General features: G+C 43.3%; 1 protein-coding gene across 1 annotated transcript in view; it reads right to left on the reverse strand.

The window, feature by feature from the left end:
• LOC126171287 (UDP-glycosyltransferase UGT5-like) overlaps positions 1-15349 on the reverse strand; it is an 84908-nt gene extending 69559 nt beyond the window's left edge. The window contains exon 1 of the mRNA XM_049920789.1: positions 15325-15349. The gene's annotated coding sequence lies outside the window, so the exon portion shown is untranslated. The remainder of the gene's footprint in view (positions 1-15324) is intronic.
• Between the last annotated feature and the right edge of the window lie 6806 nt (positions 15350-22155).

The raw sequence follows: 22155 nt of genomic DNA on the forward strand, positions 1-22155 counted from the left end.
ACTTCTGCAGGGGACTTCCAACGACTCGTTGAGTCCACGCCACATCGAGCTCCTGCACTACGCCGGACAAAGGCAGGTCCGGCACTGCATTAGCAGGTATCCCACGACTTGTCACCTTAGTATAAGTTACTGTAGCTATGCAGAGATGATGAGGCGTGCAGAAGACGATTAGCGTGGAGAGCGGCATCAAACCAGCCATAACGACAACAACAACAAGCGATCTGTGCACAAATAAATTAACTACGCAGATCATTATGAAACCAATGTATGAAAACCATGTTACGCTGTGTTGTACGTACCGGTACAATAAAATAACAATCTATATCGACAAAAGTGCGAAAGATATGGTTCAAAGATTCTGTATAAGTGCTTTCAGTAAAATACACTACTGGACATTAAAATTGCTACACCAAGAAGAAATGCAGATGATAAACGGGCATTCATTGGACAAATATATTATACTAGAACTGACATGTGATTACATTTTCACGCAATTCGGGTGCATAGATCCTGAGAAATCAGTAACCAGAACAACCACCTCTGGCCGTAATAACGGCCTTGATACGCCTGGGCATTGAGTCAAACAGAGCTTGGATGGCGTCTACAGATACAGCTGCCCATGCAGCTTCAACACGATACCACAGTTCTTCAAGAGTGGTGACTGGCGTATTGTGACGAGCCAGTTGGTCGGCCACCATTGACCAATCGTTTTCAATTGCTGAGAGATCTGCAGAATGTGCTGGTCAGGGCAGCAGTCGAACATTTTCTGTATCCAGAAAGGCCCGTACAGGACCTGCATCATCAGTCGTGCATTATCCTACTGAAATGTCGGGTTTCGCAGGGATCGAATGAAAGGTAGAGCCACGGGTCGTAACACATCTGAAATGTAACGTCCACTGTTCAAAGTGCCGTCAGTGCCAACAAGAGGTGACCCAGACGTGTAACAAATGGCACCCCACACCATCACGCCGGGTGATACGCCAGTATGGCGATGACGAATACACCCTTCCAATATGCGTTCATCTCGACGTCGCCAAACACGGATGCGACCATCATTATGCTGTAAACAGAACCTGGATTCATCCGAAAAATGACGTTTTGCCATTCGTGCACCCAGGTTCGTCGTTGAGTACACCATCGCAGGCGCTCCTGTCTGTGATGCAGCGTCAAGGGTAACCGCAGCCATGGTCTCCGAGCTAACAGTCCATGCTGCTGCAAACGTCGTCGAACTGTTCGTGCAGATGGTTGTTGGCTTGCAAACGTCCCCATCTGTTGACTCAGGGAGCGAGACGTGGCTGCACGATCCGTTACAGCCATGTGGATAAGATGCCTGTCATCTCGACTGCTAGTGATACTAGGCCGTTGGGATCCAGCACGGTGTTCCGTATTACCCTCCTGAACCGACCGATTCCATGTTGTGCTAAGTCATTGGATCTCGACCAACGCGAGCAGCAGTATCGCGATACGATAAACGGCAATCGAGATAATCTACAATCCGACCTTTATCAGAGTCGGAAACGTGATGGTACGCATTTCTCTTCCTTACACGAGGCATCACAACAACTTTACACCAGGCAACGCCGGTCAACTGCTGTTTGTGTATGAGAAATCGGTTGGAAACTTTCCTCATGTCAGCACGTTGTAGGTGTCGCCACCGGCGCCAACCTTGTGTGAATGCTCTGAAAAGCTTATCATTTCCATATCACAGCATCTTCTTCCTGTCGGTTAAATTTCGCGTCTGCAACACGTCATCTTCGTGGTGTAGCAATTATAATGGCCCGTACTGTATATAAACTACGAAAGTAATACAGGTAATGAAACATGCCCGAGTAAAGTGATGACGGTATTCACGAAATTACGGGCAGTGATATTTCGGTAGGCACTGTCGACTGGGAAGGAAACAGGGAGTCTAAGGGCATAAAGAAGTGCTTTCTAAAGAACAAACCAGCATTCGAAGATTGCAAGAATTATCTGATATCCAAAAAGAGGTTATATAGAACAATGAACCTTATCAGTAGCGAAGAACGCAGCGTTAATAACTTACAGATTAATAAGAAATCTGTTACACCACACAACAATAACAGACAAATTTCATATAATCATACAGACATATTACCTTAAAGTCACCGTGTATTCTGAGCCAATGTTGTGTTGACAGAGAGGTGACACAAATTCTCAGCAAGGCGAGAGGAGATAAGATTGCTTCACAAGTCAGATAAACAGCGGTCACGACCTAGCCACGGGTAGCGCTAAGCCGATTTTACACCACATTCCTATCCTACACAACTCTGCACCAGCACCAGACGAACTAGTCCGAACTGGTATCTTTTTTGTTGGTCCTATTACACACCACACATAACACGTTAAGTCTGAGCCAGAGCCTGAACAGTACATATTCTGAACCACAGGCCTGTTTGCGTCGGTTACGTCGTGGAGTGTGAAATTTGCAACTTTTGTAAATGTGGTATTTATTCATATTGAAACTTCTGAGGGTTTTAGCTTCGTATTTTGTAAAGCAATTACATATTCTTATCTTGTTCAACTATAATGAAATTACGTTTTTATTATACAGAAAATCCTAGGAAGTTCTGGTCTTACGTTAAATCAGTAAGTGGCTCAAAACAGCATATCCAGACACTCCGGGATGATGATGGCAATGAAACAGAGGATGACACGCATAAAGCTGAAATACTAAACACCTTTTTCCAAAGCTGTTTCACAGAGAAAGACCGCACTGCTGTTCCTTCTCTAAATCCTCACACAAACGAAAAAATGGCTGACATCGAAATAAGTGTCCAAGGAATAGAAAAGCAACTGGAATCACTCAACAGAGGAAAGTCCACTGGACCTGACGGGATACCAATTCGATTCTACACAGAGTACGCGAAAGAACTTGCCCCCCTTCTAACAAGTCTCTAGAGGAACGGAAGGTTCCAAACGATTGGAAAAGAGCACAGGTAGTCCCAGTCTTCAAGAAGGGTCGTCGAGCAGATGCGCAAAACTATAGGCCTATATCTCTGACGTCGATCTGTTGTAGAATTTTAGAACATGCTTTTTTCTCGCGTATCATGTCGTTTCTGGAAACCCAGAATCTAATCTGTAGGAATCAACATGGATTCCGGAAACAGCGTTCGTGTGAGACCCAACTCGCTTTATTTGTTCATGAGACCCAGAAAATATTAGATACAGGCTCCCAGGTAGTTGCTATTTTCCTTGACTTCCGGAAGGCGTTCGATACAGTTCCGCACTGTTGTCTGATAAACAAAGTAAGAGCCCACGGAATATCAGACCAGCTGTGTGGCTGGATTGAAGAGTTTTTAGCAAACAGAACACAGCATGTTGTTCTCAACGGAGAGACGTCTACAGACGTTAAAGTAACCTCTGGCGGGCCACAGGGGAGTGTTATGGGACCATTGATTTTCACAATATATATAAATGACCTAGTAGATAGTGTCGGAATTTCCATGCGGCTTTTCGCGGATGATGCTGTAGTATACAGAGAAGTTTCAGCATTAGAAAATTGCAGCGAAATGCAGGAAGATCTTCAGCGGATAGGCACTTGGTGCAGGGAGTGGCAACTGACCCTTAACATAGACAAATGTAATGTATTGCGAATACATAGAAAGAAGTATCCTTTATTGTATGATTATATGATAGCGGAACAACACTGGTAGCAGTTACTTCTGTAAAATATCTGGTAGTATGCGTACGGAACGATTTGAAGTGGAATGATCATATAAAATTAATTGTTGGTAAGGCGGGTGCCAGGTTGAGATTCATTGGAAGAGTCCTTAGAAAATGTAGTCCATCAACAAAGGAGGTGGCTTACAAAACACTCGTTCGACCTATACTTGAGTATTGCTCATCAGTATGGGATCCGTACCAGGTCGGGTTGACAGAGGAGGTAGAGAAGATCCAAAGAAGAGCGGCGTGTTTCGTTATTTGGTAAGCGTGATAGCGTTACGGAGATGTTTAGCAAACTCAAGTGGCAGAGTCTGCAAGAAAGGCGCTCTGCATTGCGGTGTAGCTTGCTGTCCAGGATTCGAGAGGGTGCGTTTCTGGATGAGGTATCGAATATATTGCTTCCCCCTACTTATACCTCCCGAGGAGATCACGAATGCAAAATTAGAGAGATTAGAGCGCGCACGGACGTTTTCCGGCAGTCGTTCTTCCCGCGAACCATACGCGACTGGAACAAGAAAGGGAGGTAATGACAGTGGCACGTAAAGTGCCCTCCGCCACACACCGTTGGGTGGCTTTCGGAGTATAAATGTAGATGTAGATGAATCATGGACCAAATTGTTTTATGAGGTGCTGCTACAAGCAAATAATAATTGTCTATGTTTACGTTTCAGTGCATTTGAGAGACGGAGGACGCAATTATATGTGTAGCATTTGCTGTGACAGTATTCGCTTGAGTAGTTAGGAGAAGAGCAGGACGACGACGTATTGCCAGGAGTGAGAAAGAGGGTCGAAGGCAGGGACATATACCAAGTGTTACTGTAATGAAGGAACTGAGGCCCAAAGATCCACAGGAATTTATGAACTTTGTTGGAATGGATATGACTTGTCGATCGTACATGACATGGTTCGAGCAAGTGACACAGTAATGACGGAAGCTCTATTTGACAATAGTGCGACCGCAAAGATGCAAAACGGCTTTTACAGTCCTCACTGGTCGCGGCCGACACAGCTGCACTGATCTTCGTTGATCCATTACGGATCGTGGAACGACGGCTGGCATGAACTTCTTGATGCAATAATTTACCAACAGCCGTATGATCTGTAGAAGTTTATTTGCTTTTATGAACTTATATGTGCTGCTACCAGTTTCGACATTACATTAATGCCATCCTCAGGCCCCACTCGTCATAGTCGTAAAATCGCTATACACGGATCCAGTTATATGGCTCCTTCCGTGTATAGCGACTTTCAATTGTTTTATTACTGTATTTGTAAAAACAAATTACTCATTGAAAAATGTATAGAATACTTAGCTCAATAGCCAGAAACGTTCACAAGAGCTCACGTATTTCTCCTCTGCTGACCACTCGTGAAAACAAGAAGCAAAAAGGCTGATTGGCGCCTTTCCTCGCTGTATGCCTCGACAAGTGTGCTTATACTTTGTTTCATTCCATTTCTACGGTAAGAGGATATTATTAGATACGGTATACAGATTTTCTTAACGGTAATACAAACAAAACAGAATTTTCAATTGTTTTATTACTGTATTTGTAAAAAAAAATTACTCATTGAAAAATGTGTAGAATATCTAGCTCAATAGCCAGAAACGTTCACAAGAGCTCACGTATTTCTCCTCTGCTGACCACTCGTGAAAACAAGAAGCAAAAAGGCTTATTGGCGCTTTTCCTCGCTGGATGCCTCGACAAGCGTGCTTATATTTTGTTTCATTCCATTTCTACGGTAAGAGGATATTATTAGATACGGTATACAGATTTTCTTAACGGTAATACAAACAAAACAGAATTTTCAATTGTTTTATTACTAACGTTCTCAAGAGCTCTCTTATTTCTCCTCTGCTGACCACTCGTGAAAACAAGGAGCAAAAAGCCGTCTCCATATGCTGCGTTCTGCGGATGCACGCATATACATCGTCTACTGCACGTGCGTGGATCCACGGCAGAATAGGACTGTTCCTATTTCTCCCCTGCAGACAAACCGTCTGCTGAAACTGCAACTTCACCCGCTCTGCCGCTGGACGGCGCGTCATCTACACCAGACTTGTACGCGTTATGTGTGTCGCGTAATACTAGCTTCACTCACACGCCCGTATCCTCGGAAGTAATGTCAAAATGACTTATACAAGTCGGCCATGTGAACCTAGCAGTCTTGTCAACTGATATCGAGTTTCGTGGTCGAATCGAGTTAGGTAGAAGTTGGTTGTCATCTACTTGACTTCTCCGTGTCCATATTATCCATGTATCAAACTTGGTGCTCTGTAAGCAAGCGAATAAAAATAACCTAAGTTTAACTTTTTTATGCTGCCAACTGCGATTTCATTTTTCTGTGTATTGTTTACGACGATTTGCGGAATTTGATTCCCATTTTTAAGTGCATTTTTCGTGTATTATCATATTTATTAGTTACGTTTTCGATGTGACGTGCTGCATTGTTTAGTTATCTTTTCTGTGACCTATAAACATGGAATATTATGATTAATGATAGCTCTTCGGATAGTTAGTCGCAAATTCCTATTGTAATTTGCCATTTATACACCCCTGGAAATTGAAATAAGAACACCGTGAATTCATTGTCCCAGGAAGGGGAAACTTTATTGACACATTCCTGGGGTCAGATACATCACATGATCACACTGACAGAATCACAGGCACATAGACACAGGCAACAGAGCATGCACAATGTCGGCACTAGTACAGTGTATATCCACCTTTCGCAGCAATGCAGGCTGCTATTCTCCCATGGAGACGATCGTAGAGATGCTGGATGAAGTCCTGTGGAACGGCTTGCCATGCCATTTCCACCTGGCGCCTCAGTTGGACCAGCGTTCGTGCTGGACGTGCAGACCGCGTGAGACGACGCTTCATCCAGTCCCAAACATGCTCAATGGGGGACAGATCCGGAGATCTTGCTGGCCAGGGTAGTTGACTTACACCTTCTAGAGCACGTTGGGTGGCACGAGATACATGCGGACGTGCATTGTCCTGTTGGAACAGCAAGTTCCCTTGCCGGTCTAGGAATGGTAGAACGATGGGTTCGATGACGGTTTGGATGTACCGTGCACTATTCGGTGTCCCCTCGACGATCACCAGTGGTGTACGGCCAGTGTAGGAGATCGCTCCCCACACCATGATGCCGGGTGTTGGCCCTGTGTGCCTCGGTCGTATGCAGTCCTGATTGTGGCGCTCACCTGCACGGCGCCAAACACGCATACGACCATCATTGGCACCAAGGCAGAAGCGACTCTCATCGCTGAAGACGACACGTCTCCATTCGTCCCTCCATTCACGCCTGTCGCGACACCACTGGAGGCGGGCTGCACGATGTTGGGGCGTGAGCGGAAGACGGCCTAACGGTGTGCGGGACCGTAGCCCAGCTTCATGGAGACGGTTGCGAATGGTCCTCGCCGATACCCCAGGAGCAACAGTGTCCCTAATTTGCTGGGAAGTGGCGGTGCGGTCCCCTACGGCACTGCGTAGGATCCTACGGTCTTGGCGTGCATCCGTGCGTCGCTGCAGTCCGGTCCCAGGTCGACGGGCACGTGCACCTTCCGCCGACCACTGGCGACAACATCGATGTACTGTGGAGACCTCACGCCCCACGTGTTGAGCAATTCGGCGGTACGTCCACCCGGCCTCCCGCATGCCCACTATACGCCCTCGCTCAAAGTCCGTCAACTGCACATACGGTTCACGTCCACGCTGTCGCGGCATGCTACCAGTGTTAAAGACTGCGATGGAGCTCCGTATGCCACGGCAAAGTGGCTGACACTGACGGCGGCGGTGCACAAATGCTGCGCAGCTAGCGCCATTCGACGGCCAACACCGCGGTTCCTGGTGTGTCCGCTGTGCCGTGCGTGTGATCATTGCTTGTACAGCCCTCTCGCAGTGTCCGGAGCAAGTATGGTGGGTCTGACACACCGGTGTCAATGTGTTCTTTTTTCCATTTCCAGGAGTGTATATTTACGGTTTATATATTACAGTAAAAGCAGCTGAATGATGCATCAGCTGAAATGAATGGCACACACGATAAAAATCACAATAAGGGACTCATTTCCCGCTAATATTGAGCAAATCGTGACGGGTAGCAGAAAGTTATTTTGTAAACGAATCCATTATTAAATGTACGCAACATCGGATGATACAAAGCTAATTTTTCTGAAATTTTATTAACTTCTTATATGAGAGACTTGATTTGAAAGAAACATTTCCCCTTTGCAACTGAGACATTCAATATTATTAATTCTAAAAGTGATTGAGAACCAAATTGAATGTCAAGCAGTTACATTAAGTAACTCTACTGTACACATATGTAGCCTATATGAAATGTTACTGTCGGCTGGTAATCACTAGTCTTTCTGGCTTAAAATTTTACAGTGGGAAGAGATGTGACTGAACTTGGCAGTGTAATATTCAGCCTCTGTCCTGTTTCCGGTTGGTTTATATGTTTTCTATGGCTTACGTAATGAAACTGATCTTAGTTTCTGATCTTGTTTGGGCAGGTCAGAATTGACACATTAAGTGTTATACCCTCATGATCGATTTACAAATATACATAGTAGTAATGATTAGTATCCCAGTCTTAAGGAAAAAATCACGATACGAAATCCTTGGTTTTGCACCATAAATTATAGCAATAATTTTTTTCTGTGGCAGTAAAGGCTTGTAATGGCTTGCTTGTGTTTTCGCTCCCACACTTTGATTCCATAGTTTATACAATACGACACCAGTGCATGATAAACGGACTGTTGTGCATCAGCATCATTCCAGTATTTATTGAGTGAATTTATTACAAATATAGTTTCAGCCAATGTGCTTGCAAGAGAGAAATGTATCCTGTATTGTTATTCCCAGGAATTTTACACAGGTCCCTTTAATTGCAGAATCATTTCCAGTGCGCAGATCCTTTATTGCTCTTTTCTTGGAGCTGTCACTGATCTGACTCCCACTGAGGTACTAAGCTTAGAGACTAGCTACAAAAACGTCATGTTGGAACATGTAGGTCTGTGTTGTGAATTGACTTCCATCTCCACCAACTCAAATTTTTTCAGGATGTATTAAGCAGAATGAAGTTGCAATCCCACACTGTTGTTGGGAATGGCACAATGAAGGAGCCGGCCATTGTGGCCGAGCGGTTCTAGGCGCTTCAGTCTGGAACCGCGCGACCGCTCCGGTCGCAGGTTCGAATCCTGCCTCGGGCATGGATGTGTGTGATGTCCTTAGGTTAGTTAGGTTTAAGTAGTTCTAAGTTCTGGAGGACTGATAACCTCAGATGTTAAGTCCCATAGTGCTCAGAGCCATTTGAACCATTTGAACAACGAAGGGTGTGGACCGACTGAATTTTTAAAAAATGTTCTCCGCATATTGCGATTTGGTAATCGCTCTGTGCTGTATGTTTGATTTGAAAAACTTCGACTTCTTCTCGATGTGACTGCAAGCTACGCCACACAGTACGTAAAAATGAACATTGTAAGTCATTAATGAAATCACCCAATGGCGGGTGGGTTCAGATCGAAGCGTTGCGTCTTTCTTGCTAGAAATACTGAAAAAGGCAATTCAAAATACAACGAATATTCATTTAAACGTGTGATGTCGTGGATTAATAAAATAAGCAACAGAGTAATAGCTCACATAACTTAAAATATTATGAAATCTTTTACAGCTTCTAACCATGATGGTTACATTGTAGCGGATGAATGCAGAAAGACAGGTACAAACAGCCAGTCTTCTCCTAGCTGCTCTCTAAAAAAAATTGAAGGCTCCGCTTTATGTTATTACTCAGGCATGTACAGTCGTGGACAAAACGAGCGAGACCCCTCGCCTTTTCGTTATGCTGATCCGCACAGCTTTAAAGTCTGCTACACAGCATAACAGGCAAGGCGACGAAGTGCTACCAACATACTATGCACAGGCGTGAAATTGTAAAACTATCCGAACTTTATCAGACTGTTTTCAATCATGTGTAAGACTATATTAATCTTGATTAATGTGTTAAACACAACACGTAAATATAAAATGTAAATAAAAGAAGAAACGCTTATTAGTATGAATTGTTCCAATAAAAATGAATTTCGGCTTATCGAGATGACATAACTGTTTTAGGAAGACAAAGTACTCCAGATCGTTAGCAAAATATGCGCATTTGGCTGCGAAACGGTCTCTATCAACGTTCAAACCAGTCATACTGGATTACCGTTGCTGACCTACCATGAAAGTGTGCAAATTTAGCAATGCGTGGAGATCCATAATGAAAATCAATTAAAAATCATTTAGTGCCACACGTAAGTCAATTCAATTGTTGACAGAAGCGGAAAAATTAGGCAGTAACAAGTATCAAATTCTACAAGATTTTCATATTTACATCCACAGGGCGCCGGTACAGGATAAAGGTAGCAATAAAACATATTGGAGGCGCGAGGATTTCTTAAAATTGCTTTACTGATAGTCTATCTGCCTCTGGAACGATCGCAAACATACTTTTGTGGGGAAGGCAAACGAAAGACTGCGTTTTATTGGCCGCACACTAAGAATACGCAACAGGTCTACTGAAAACTCTGCCTACACTACGTTTGACCGTCCACTGCTATAGTATTCCTGCGCGATATGGGATCATTGACAGACGTGATTGACGGTGCACGTCAAAAACGTCCAAGGAATGGTAGCACGATTTGTAATGTCACGAAATAGGGGAGAGAGAGTCCCAGATTTGATAAGTGAGTTGGGGTGACATTCATGTAAACAAAAGCGTTTTTCGTTGCCGCGAGAACTTTTCACGAAATTTTAATCACCTACATCTGTTCTGAATGCCACAACATTATTTCCTCGGGAACTTGCACAGGAAGAAATGACCATAGTAATAAAGTAATTCAGGGCGTAATTCAGGGCTCTTAAGAAAAGATTTAAGTGGTCCTTTTTCCCGCACGCTGTTAAAGAGTGGGACGGTAGAGAAATAATCCGAAGGTGGTTCGATGAACCCTCTGTCAGGCACATAAGTCTGGATTGCAACGAAATCCTGTAGGTGTAGTCATGTAGATGTAACAACTAAATTAGGTGGTAATTGCGAAATGTGAGTTACATTTGATTTGAACATCGAAGTTGTTTGCTGTTTATTTATTTTTTGTTCATTATTTTCAGTCATAGACAATCACGTAGGTACATTAAATTCATACTGAAATAAAGGGTCATGCATGGACCAATGACAATAAATTCTTAACTACTTGTTATGGTACTGCATATCAGCCAGCGTCTTCAGAAATGGATATCGCATACGACGTTCCTAGGGTGTTTACAAGTGGATATTGCAGACAACTTCGAACAAAATTTGAATGTAGCTTCGTAAAAGTTTCGTGATCAAACGATCTGAGTTGCTGGCGAATACAGATTATCCTCACTAGACAGTATATATTATCATTATACACTAGGTTAAAGGATTTCTACGGGTGCGGTGGCCGAGCGGTTCTAGGCGCTTCAGTCACGAACCGTGTGGCTGCTTCAGTCACAGGTTGGAATCCTACTTCGGGCATGGGTGTGTGTTATATCCTTAGGTTAGATAGGTTTAAGTAGTCATAGGTCTAGGGGACTGATGACCTAAGCAGTTTGCTCGCATAATTGTTAGAGCCATTTTTTGACCTTTCGCTTAAACTTTCTTTACATAAACGGCCGTATGTTTAGATTGCGTTGACGTAGAAGCTCACTTTTTTACACCACCATGGGACCGTATACCGCAGGAAGTGCGATACATTTCCGCTTCTTATGTCTACCCGTACTCGAGGTAAACAGGTTTTAATGGTTGGGTACACAGATAGATGGTCAAGAAAGCGAGACAAGCAGAGGTCCATTTTTACCGATTTAGATGACGAAATCCTAACAACGAAAATAGCTACGACAGTTACTGAAGATGATGTCCGCATAAATAATTCCCCCTACTCTTCATTCAAATGGCTCTGAGCACTATGCGACTTAACTTCTGAGGTCATCAGTCGCCTAGAACTTAGAACTAATTAAACCTAACTAACCTAAGGACGTCACACACATCCATGCCTGAGGCAGGATTCGAACCTGCGATCGTAGCGACCGCTCGGCTCCAGACTGTAGCGCTTAGAACCGCACGGCCACTCCGGCCGGCTTTACTCTTCATTCGAAATGTTCTAGTTGCAGTCGATACATCAGCATATTAACCGTAGCTAGGCTTTCTATCCAAATCATTTTTACAGGAATACAAATAAAATCCATTTGCCTATACACGTGATAATTCAGATCTCAGTATTAATGCCACCGCGTTTTAGAAGTGCGAGCATTCCCATTACTAGCTAGCTTAAGAAACACTTCCGTTAATGAACGTTTTCTGGCTGTGGCGAGTCTAATGGAGAATTCGAAACACTATAGAATACGTTTGGCAGATATGTACCCGTTTATTTCCTGGCGTGGTGGAGAATTATCCTACTAAATTTACTCGCTAATAAAAGTATTTTGTTATTCCGATAAACATCCCGAATGATTGCCACATAAGCGGTGACAGAAAGCTAGAAAATTCTTGTTTTTGAATCCAGAAAACTCAATGCAACCGAAACTGCAGATCATTTTGCCATTTTCGTTGCGTAATTGCCGGCTTATTCACGTATGGTCATAATAGAGGGCTGTTTGCCTAGCTTGTCTGCTGGCGTAGTGAAAGGTGTTTGCTAAAGGAAGGGAGGTCTGGTTTGTTTTCGGTTCTAATCTCGATGGAGGCATATTAGTAAAACAATTTTAAGAAATTCTCGCGCCACCAGTACGTTTTATTGCTACCTTTATTCTGTACCGGCGCCCTGTGGATTTAAATATGAAAATCTTGTAGAATTTCATGCTTATTACTGCCTACTTTTTCCGATTCTGTCAGTAACTGAATTGACTTAAGTGTGGCACTGAATGATTTTTAATTGATTTTCGTTATGAATCTTCACGCTTTGCTAAATTTGTGCACTTTCATGGTAGGCCAGCAACGGTAATCCAGTATGACTGGTCTGAACGTTGACACAGACCGTTTCGCGGCCGAATGCGCATAATATTTTGCTAACGATCTGGGGTACTTTGTCTTCCTAAAACAGTTATGTTACTTCGATAAGCTGAAATTCATTTTTATTAGAACAGTTCGTACTAATTAGTGTTTCTCCTTTCATGTATATCTTATATTTACGTATTGTGTTTAACAAACTAATCAGCATTAATATAGTCTTACACATGATTGAAAACAGTCTGGCAAAGTTCGGACAGTTTATCAATTTCACGCCTGTGTATGGTATGTTGGTAGCACTTCGTCGCCTTGCCTTTTATGCTGTGTAGCAGACTTTAAAGCTGTGCGGATCAGCATAACGAAAAGGCGAGGGGTCTCCCTCGTTTTGTCCACGACTGTACATACAAAATTGTTTACATTTTTATCGATACAAACTTTGATAAAGAACTATAGAAAATAAACGTATTAAAAAGGGACATTACAATGCGCTCTGAACGACTACAATACAGTTCGTTGCTGTTCCTGCTTAATAAATTCTGGAAAGTTAACAGTTGGTGATTTGGACGGGGGGGGGGGGGTTTGAATGGATCACGGTTGGAAGAAGGGGTGAACTCAGTCTAGCAGGATTCAACATTGACCTTAGGTTGAGTATGATTGGTAGAGTTGATAGCGAAAAAGTGTTTCCATTGTAGGCAGTGGTTGAAGGAGAGAAAGTCTTCAGCAAGTCCAGCATGGTTGAATTTTGGAGTGGGGCAAAAGGTAAGGTCTTTTGAAACGACTGATGCTTCTGTGGGGCTAAGGCTTTTGGAGAAAAGGTTCATAACTGTGGCTATCTTCAGAATTAAGACTGGCGTAGAAATGATTGTCAAAAAGTGCGAGGGTCGTCCAATAAATAATGCAACACATTTTTTCTCAGCCGGTTTCAATTGAAAAAAATGCGGAATTCGTTGAGGGACATGACGCAATATTCCTGCATCAGCCTCTATATTTTCAAGAAGTTGGTGTGCTCCAGGCAGAGAGGTATCATTGTAATCTTTTGGCGGGAAAACAGAGCATCGTAGATATTCATGGGCACTTGCAGAATGTTTACAGAAACCTAGCTGTGAAAAAAGCGAGGTCTGTCGATGGGCGAGGAGACTGGCATCTTCGCGACGAGGTCTCCCAGACCCGTCCAATCTCCAGAGTGGCTGCCGGCTCTTAGGAAACTGGAAAAACGGATTCAGCCTGTTCGTCGCCACAAAAATGCATACAAACTTCTCCTTCTCCGTGACAACGCAAGGCCTCCCACAAGTCTGGACACCCGAGAAGAGCTTGCAAAACCGCATTGGACTGTTCTTTCCCATCCACCCCATATAGCCTGGATGCTGAATAAACTGTTCTCGGTTTTCAAGCCGCGTCAATTCGAATAAAATCCTCGAGCTTCCCATGACCATTTCCGCCATCGTCGGCAGGAGTTCACTAACCGCCAGAACTGCTACGGTTTCTCGCTTATATAGGCATGATGACATCATCAGCAGTCAATCAGATAGACCCAATGTGGCGCACGCAAGTAAGTCGACCCGGGCAGCTAGCGGAGCTATTGCCCGTGGCAGCATCGGTGACGTCAGGTGGCGCCAGGGGCAGGCACCACGTTTGAAACTGCAGCTCCCGCGTCGCTCATCTGTCTTTGCTTCCTTTCCATGTCCAACGCCCGCCCCCATGCCCAGGTGAGTGTGTACCCCTGGTCTCTGTTGAAATTGTTACGCGCGCGCGGCACATTGGGTCTATCTGATTGGCTGATGATGATGTCGTCATGCCTATATAAGCGAGAAACCGTTGCAGCCCCGGCAGTCAGTGAACTCCTGACGACGATGGCGAAGATTGTCATCGAAAGCTCGAGGATTTTACTCCAACTGACGTGGCTTGAAAACCGAGAACGTTTTATTCATGTATGCCGTCGCGAAAGACTCCGAGGACACATAGGCAGGATCCTAGCACCTTCCGACTTCGCTCTGTTTGTCCCAATGAAATATGCACTCCGCATGAAGCAGTATGTGAATGATGGGGAGGTTACTGATGCAGCAAAGCGTTGGCTCCGACGTCGACCGGCAGAGTCGTACCTTGTGGGCATACAGTCCCTACCCGTAAGTCCGTCGTATTGAAGAGAGATTATGTTGAAAAACAAGGTTCTGTTGCCAGAATGTTGGGAATAAAAGAGACAGACATATATCACTGACCACAGTTTTTGTGATGAATATGGATCCTAGTCTCTATATCTACACACTGTAATCCAGCATTACTTTTCGTTGAAAGAAATTCGTATATTTTTTAACTCTCGTATTCTATGATTATTAATTATAGGCTATACGCTTTTAGCATTTTTGCTGTAAATGTGAAAGTGTTCAACTTCTCCTTGATTTTGAATCTAATCTTTTACAGTTGATGTCTCTGTGGATATCTTTATATACATTCATGCTCATAAATTAAGGGAAATTGCAGGATGCGGTGCCACATAACGTAGCACTACACAAAACTGGCGCTAATAGCATAGGCACATAGAGAACACACACGACACAGACCTGTAGGTCCACGATGTTGGTGATAAGTTGAGAAAATCGTCCCGAAACACATGCGCTACAAAATGACCATAACACTTACACAGGCCGCACAACGGATTGGCATACTATGGATCAGGTGGTCGAGCAGCTTCTGGGGTATAGCCTCCCATCCTTGCACCAGTGCCAGTCGGAGCTGCTGAAGTGTCGTAGGGGTTTGAAGACGTGCAGCGATGCGTCGACCGAGAGCATCCCAGACGTGCTCGATGGGGTTTAGGTCTGGAGAACAGGCAGGCCACTTCATTCGCCTGATATCTTCCGTTTCATGGTACTCCTCCACAATGGCAGCTCGGTGGGGCCGTGCGTTATCGTCCATCAGGAGGAAGGTGGGACCCACTGCACCCCTGAAAAGGCGGACAGTTCCTCTGTCAAAGAGATGCAGGGATGTACGTACACCAATCATAATCCCACCCCACACCATCAAACCACGACCTCCAGACAGGTCTCTTTCAAGGACATTAAGGGGTTGGTATCTGGTTCCTGGTTCACGCCAGATGAAAACCCGGCGAGAATCACTGTTCAGACTATACCTGGACTCGTCCGTGAGCATAACCTGGGACCACTGTTCCAATGACCGGATACTGTGTTCTTGACACCAGGCTTTACGGGCTCTCCTGTGACCCGGGGTCAGTGGAATGCACCTTGCAGGTCTCCGAGCGAATAAACCATGTCTGTTCAGTCGTCTGCAGACTGTATGTCTGGAGACAACTGTTCCAGTGGCTGCAGTAAGGTCCTGAGCAAGGCTACCTGCAGTACCCTGTGGCTGTCTGCGGGCACTGATGGTGAGATATCGGTCTTCTTGTGGTGTTGTACACTGTGGACGTCCCGTACTGTAGCGTCTGGACACGTTTCCTATCTGCTGGAATAGTTGCCATAATCTTGAGACCACACTTTGTGGCACACGGAGGGCCCGTGCTACGACCTGCTGTGTTTGACCAGCTTCCAGTCGCCCTAGTATTCTACCCCTCATCACGTCATCAATATGTGTTCTTTGAGCCATTTTCAACACACAGTCACCGTTAGCATGTTTGAAAACGTCTGCACACTTACTTGCTGCACCTTACTCTGACATGCACCAACACACCTCTGAACATGTGGACTGCTGCCAGCGCCACCGTGCGACGACCGCAGGTCAAATGCAACGCATGGTCATACCCTGAGGTGATTCAAACCCACAAACCGCCCACCAGAGCGTTGCTTCACCATGTATCAGCATTATCCTTAATTTATGAGCATCAGTGTCCTAGAAACATGTCAAATTTTGTATCTCAAAGGAAATACTTATCATAAGTCTTTATTTTTCAAGTGAATGCCGGCTTCCTGACCTTGTAGAATAATTCTCTGTAGAAAATTGTTTAGATACGTCCCTCACCCTACTATGACGAGAATTAGCTCCCTTCGAATAGCTTTTTGTTTCTCATCCTGTGCTACTTGCAGCACATATACGTCACACGTTTCATCAAATTGGGTTCTAGTTCTCTTGGATCGCTAATTTCAGTTTTGAAATAACAATAAAATCCAGACTATTAGCTGCTTACAGGCGTTGATAAATGTCCACGGGGATGTATATATGTAACTTCAGTCAGTTTTTTCATGTTCCAGTAAACAACTAAACTTAATTGGAAAGTTAATTTTATCTTTCTTAGTTTCATTTTCTCTAGTAGTACAATATAGGATCAGAATCCTAATCAATATGTTTACAATGCGCAGGACTACTATTACAAAATCTCAAAATTTCAACGATCAAGATGTTTGACATTTAGGACAAAGGGGCCTACCACGTTACTCTGCAATGGTGTGAAAGCTTGGCGCTCTGTCACCTCACCTTCGGGCTCGGCGACGCTTCAAACAGCAATTTTCATAGCTTCCACATGAAGTCACGAAGGAGGTATGCGACCATGTCGAAAAATATGTGCAGTCTGTAAAACGCTGAATAGGTCGTTGAGGAAAAAGTCATTGTCTGGATGCAAGCTGACTTTCTTATTTCAGTATTACGTGTTTCGGACATTACCATCATCAGATATCCCAAAATATCATGTTGCACATAGGTACAAAACTTACATGTAATAGCAGTAACGATCGTAAGCAGAGTGATGCGAAAAAAAGGCCAGACTCAGAGGTTCATGTGAGATGTGAGGTGGGTTAATAGTGTCACTTATGCACCAGAGCTCATCACAATTCTGTCCGGCACCACTGTGGACGTGTCACGCAATGGGAGGGCCTTCACACCCCCTTTTACCCACATTTCACTCCTTTTGACGCCTCTGCGATGGAGGTCAGAACCGTGACGCCTAGCGATGAAATCATGAGGGTTCGTTACTGGTGGCAGAGGAAAATATTTCGAACACAACCGCCGCTCTGCATCGACACGAAAAGGATTCAGGTGTGGCATAAAGGGCGTCAATGAAACCACCCCTTTCCTTAGGGCGTTGCTTGCCAGACATTTCGCTGTCGAAATCGAAAGTTCGCAGTTCGATGTCCAACAGGACGATGTTCTTCACAACATCTGACACCGCTGACAGGCCCGAAAGGTTTAATGGTTTTCTAAGAACATCGTGGGTTGGCAACCCTATTGAACGTGAGCACAACCCTTTGGAGTAAAGTACGATCACAATTTTTGCTTTGGTGTACAGGGTGGAACTACTAGGGATCGTGCAAAACGTGATCCGAAGCAGCAGAGGCCTTTATGATTTTTCAGCCCTCTCGTTCCGCGCCATCAACGCCAAACAAAATCGCCACTTAGTATTCCCCACGTCAGATACTGCGTGAGCACTGGTTACAAGGTGGTTGTTACTGTATCGTGTACACTCAGTTTACCGATAGTATTTCATACTGAAAATCAAACTACAATAGTAAATAATCTTACGTTTGCCATTGTGAGTACATAAACATTCATTGTGTATAGTAGGCTCACTGCGCAAAGCGTCGCGATCACCTGGGTTGATGCCTCCTAGCGTCAGGTGGTCTAAGCCATTCGAACAGAAATTGTCCTGATCAGGACGAGCTCTTTCACAGACAAGTTTTCTTAAGTTTTGTTATTACTTGCAGGTTAGAAAATGGAGTAAATTAGCTCTGTACTCCCAACGGACTAACTCTGTTAGCTGCCAGACGAGATGTGGTTTATTAAATTACAATAAAGTCACGTTCAGTAACAGCTTTCCTTTTGCAATGCAAGACGTTTACCATGAGCAAAGACCGCAGCAGAGTAATTCAAATGAAGATAACACTTCATGTGCGAACTTTCGCATCTTACGGTTTGTGTAGACGGCCGTTATGTGATTTCATTTCAGTGACTGCAAACTCAAGTCGAATGTACATATTGCATAGTCAAGGCAGCTGGTTAATGGCGATTCATTCGAACAGGCAAATGCATGCAGGGAACAGGCCGTAATCCACTCCAGGGCATCTGGGTGTAAGAATTCTAATTATGTGGGCATACCTGCTTTACGACAAAATCATGACCTAGCTCCATGTGGATTTCGGTAATCTGTTTGATTGATGCTAGGTACCAACCTAGACGTTCGTACACGTTGTGTCTGGGTTCGTTGGGACTTTAGACGACGGTTTTAATGGGCACAAATAAATCCTATTTATTTCTTTTCTGAAAGTGCAGAACGTACAACTGCACCCTGGTTCCAAATTTACAGTAAACGTGATGTCCATTCGCTACCGACAAAAGTTAGGTGATGGCATGTGTAAAGTCCGTCGCGAGCAACCACTCTTACACCAGTAACTTTGTTTTAGTTAATGAGACATCGGCCATTTAACGTCACAGATTACTTGTTTCATCTTCTATTTGAGATTGACATGTAGAATGTAATGGTTTGGACTGGAATTCAAACACAGAGAAATGATGTCTTCGTGGCAATACAGCTCCATCTACTCGCTCTTTGCTCAAGATTTCAAAATCCTCAACGTCGCGGCTTTACACACATTTCATAACTCTTAAAGTATGATTCTTGGTTTCCAACATCCTTTTTCACAAGTCAGAGTCCCTAACCACTATTCATTACTCCTTACCTTATTACACATATATATATTCGTCGACACATCAATCTTGCGACGACACTTCAATATTTCATCATAATAAATACATAGCATAATCAAATTCCTCATATAGCACCAGCTTATTGATCATAAACGTACTGCAACAGCATAATACACATAGTCATCATAATAATAACATCATAACACCTCAGTCAACTCTCAAAATCGTCGTAGTTTCCTCCAATAATTTCAAAACCTAAAAAAATTCTCTGCTCATGTCAAAAGTGTCATCTGCCTCAAACGTACTTTAAAAATCGTGATCCCACACCAAATATATCATTCAAAGCTCTCATAATATCACAATGGGTCCGAAAAAATATGAACAGTTCACAAAGTACAGACAAAATACAATTTCGTAAGTGTGAAGTTATCCAACAGTGTAATTACGTAAACATCTGTCACTGCCGTAGTAAAAAAGTTTGTCTCTCTCAGTTAAATGATCAGATAGCTGTGTAATTTGTGTTAGAGAAATATGGTACCGATGTGTAAAGTTGTATAAGCAAATACCATATTAGCTAGGGCTCCTTGTGCTTGCCAAACACATGGTACACAAAGTAGGCGTGTACCCCCCTGAGGATTAATGTAATTATACCCTCAGGTGTTACAGATTATAACAATGGAATGAAATGTACTACGGAAAACCTTTGTATCATTGTACTTCAAATATCTTTAAAAATAAATGATTTAAGTACAAAATTAATCTCTCAAATACGCGTCCTGTAGCGGTAAATGTGAGTCTTGCTGTAAGATAAACTCTGTGGAAGTGTCGTAGTTATTGTCCTCCGAAAGCTAAGTTCTGCAGAAGTCAATGTACTTACCTCATGATAAACAAAAGTGAAATGCTTTGCTTATAGATATCTTAGTTATTACGCTTATAGTTGTGATGAAGAAAGTACTGTGCTGTAACGTATTGTTGTGTTACAAAAGAGGCTGTCTCATTGTAGCTATACCACAAAAGTTACTACTAAAACATGTTTTACTTTCCAGAATAATACAGAAAAACTGTGCAGATATAAAACAGAAACACCACAAAAGCAACATTGTAAATTGTCACTCATTAGTAGCGTCGTGATAAAATCGTGTAGCTGTCACATAAACTAACCACTGTGTCATCTGGTGTCTCACAGAAAGTACTTTAAATCCAGAATGTATTTTCAAGTAAACCAAAATGAAGCATTAAAATCTCATTAGCAGTACTGGTCAATGTTCTAAGTATGTGAGCCTTATAGTCGTTACGTAATCGTGCAACTAACAAGCAAGAATGCACACACACAATAACACTGTGTCGTCTGTTCACAATAACAATGCATTCGTAATTTCTGTTTAAATAAGTTCTCTTGGTTCTTGACTGGATATTTAACTTCAAACATTGTTGCATGGTAACAGTTTCTAAGTCTGACAATGCATACTAGAAATGTGAAGTGAAAAGTTTTATGGCAAAGACAAAGTTAAAAAACAGATTATATTTCAATAAACGGTTTTACATGTGAAATGTGGTGCAACCCTTTGCTCTTCATAGTACTCAGAGTTTCAACTTTAACGCAATTATCATGTGGTATACGTCGGTAAAGGATACTGGAATTTTTCTCAAGGTTAGCGTCTATATTACTTTTCCCTGAGCCAGCGGGCGCAAGTGGCTCCCTACGGTGCGAGTCATTGTCTGTTTCTTTGTTGGCGCGCGTCGTTACTGGGATTAGGAGACCTAACTTCTACAAATTCGCCTTTCCGACAGGACCCAGCCCTGTTAGAATCCCGCCGGTTCTGATGAAATTCACGTCTGTCGTTTTGTCGGTAGTTGACATAGTTTCTTGTTTGTCGGTCATGTGGTGGAGAATTTCTCCCGGGATCGTAACTGCGCGATGAACTGTTGCGTCTGACGTTATTCTGTCTCCCGTAATAATGTAGTTCTGGTTACCATATTGTCTGTTCCTATGATTGTCTCTGTCATATTCATTACTATGGAAATGCGATCTTTCTCTGTAACTGTTACTCTGCCAGTGGTTGTCATATGGGTGGTGTCTGTTTTGTTCACGATTTACGTTGTAAGAATAGCCTTGACGTGTCCAGTTATTATTTCTGTCCTTGCGGAATTGTGACAGATGTGACCCGTAATTGTTGTGCTCCTGTTTTCGCGTTCTGTGATTGTCAGTGTCAATTTCCAGTTCTTGTAACAGTCCCTGAAAAGCTTCATTGTCGTCTTTGCAACGTCCTGCTAAAATAATATGTCGTAAATGTTCAGGCAATTTGAGTAAGCAAATGCGGATGAGTTCTGAGGGGATGTATGGGTTTGACAGGTACTGATTCATGTGCAACATGTCTTCAAAATATTTCACAAGACTGGAAAATTCAGATTGTTCGAAATGTTTCATCATTATGATGCTATGTTTTACTCGGTCTTGTGTAGCTTGAGACCAATATGCTGAGAGGAAGGTATGATAAAAATCTCCTTCACTGTGACAATCGTGAATGACCGATCGCATTCTTACAGCTGGTTCATTCTCCAAGTAGCCACACATAAATTCTAATCTGTGCTCTAATGACCAGTTGGGAGGAAAACAATGAGAGAATTGATGGAGCCACACTTGTGGATGAATGTCGTTGGCAGAATTCTTAAACGTTTTGAATTTACGTGTAGTAATGAACAGCTTATAGTCAAAATCATCGTGTTGGCGAGTAGCATATCGGTCATTGTTACATCGTGTCGGCGGTTCCATCTCAAAATTCGGTGCACCTTGCCAATTTCTTTCATAATTTCCGAAATGCCCTGTGTTATTATTTTGTGGCTTTTCCGTATTTCTATGTCCCTCTTCCCGTATTGGGGTACGAG

This window comes from Schistocerca cancellata, chromosome 1 (genome assembly GCF_023864275.1).
Source record: "Schistocerca cancellata isolate TAMUIC-IGC-003103 chromosome 1, iqSchCanc2.1, whole genome shotgun sequence".
Lineage (NCBI taxonomy): Eukaryota > Metazoa > Arthropoda > Insecta > Orthoptera > Acrididae > Schistocerca > Schistocerca cancellata.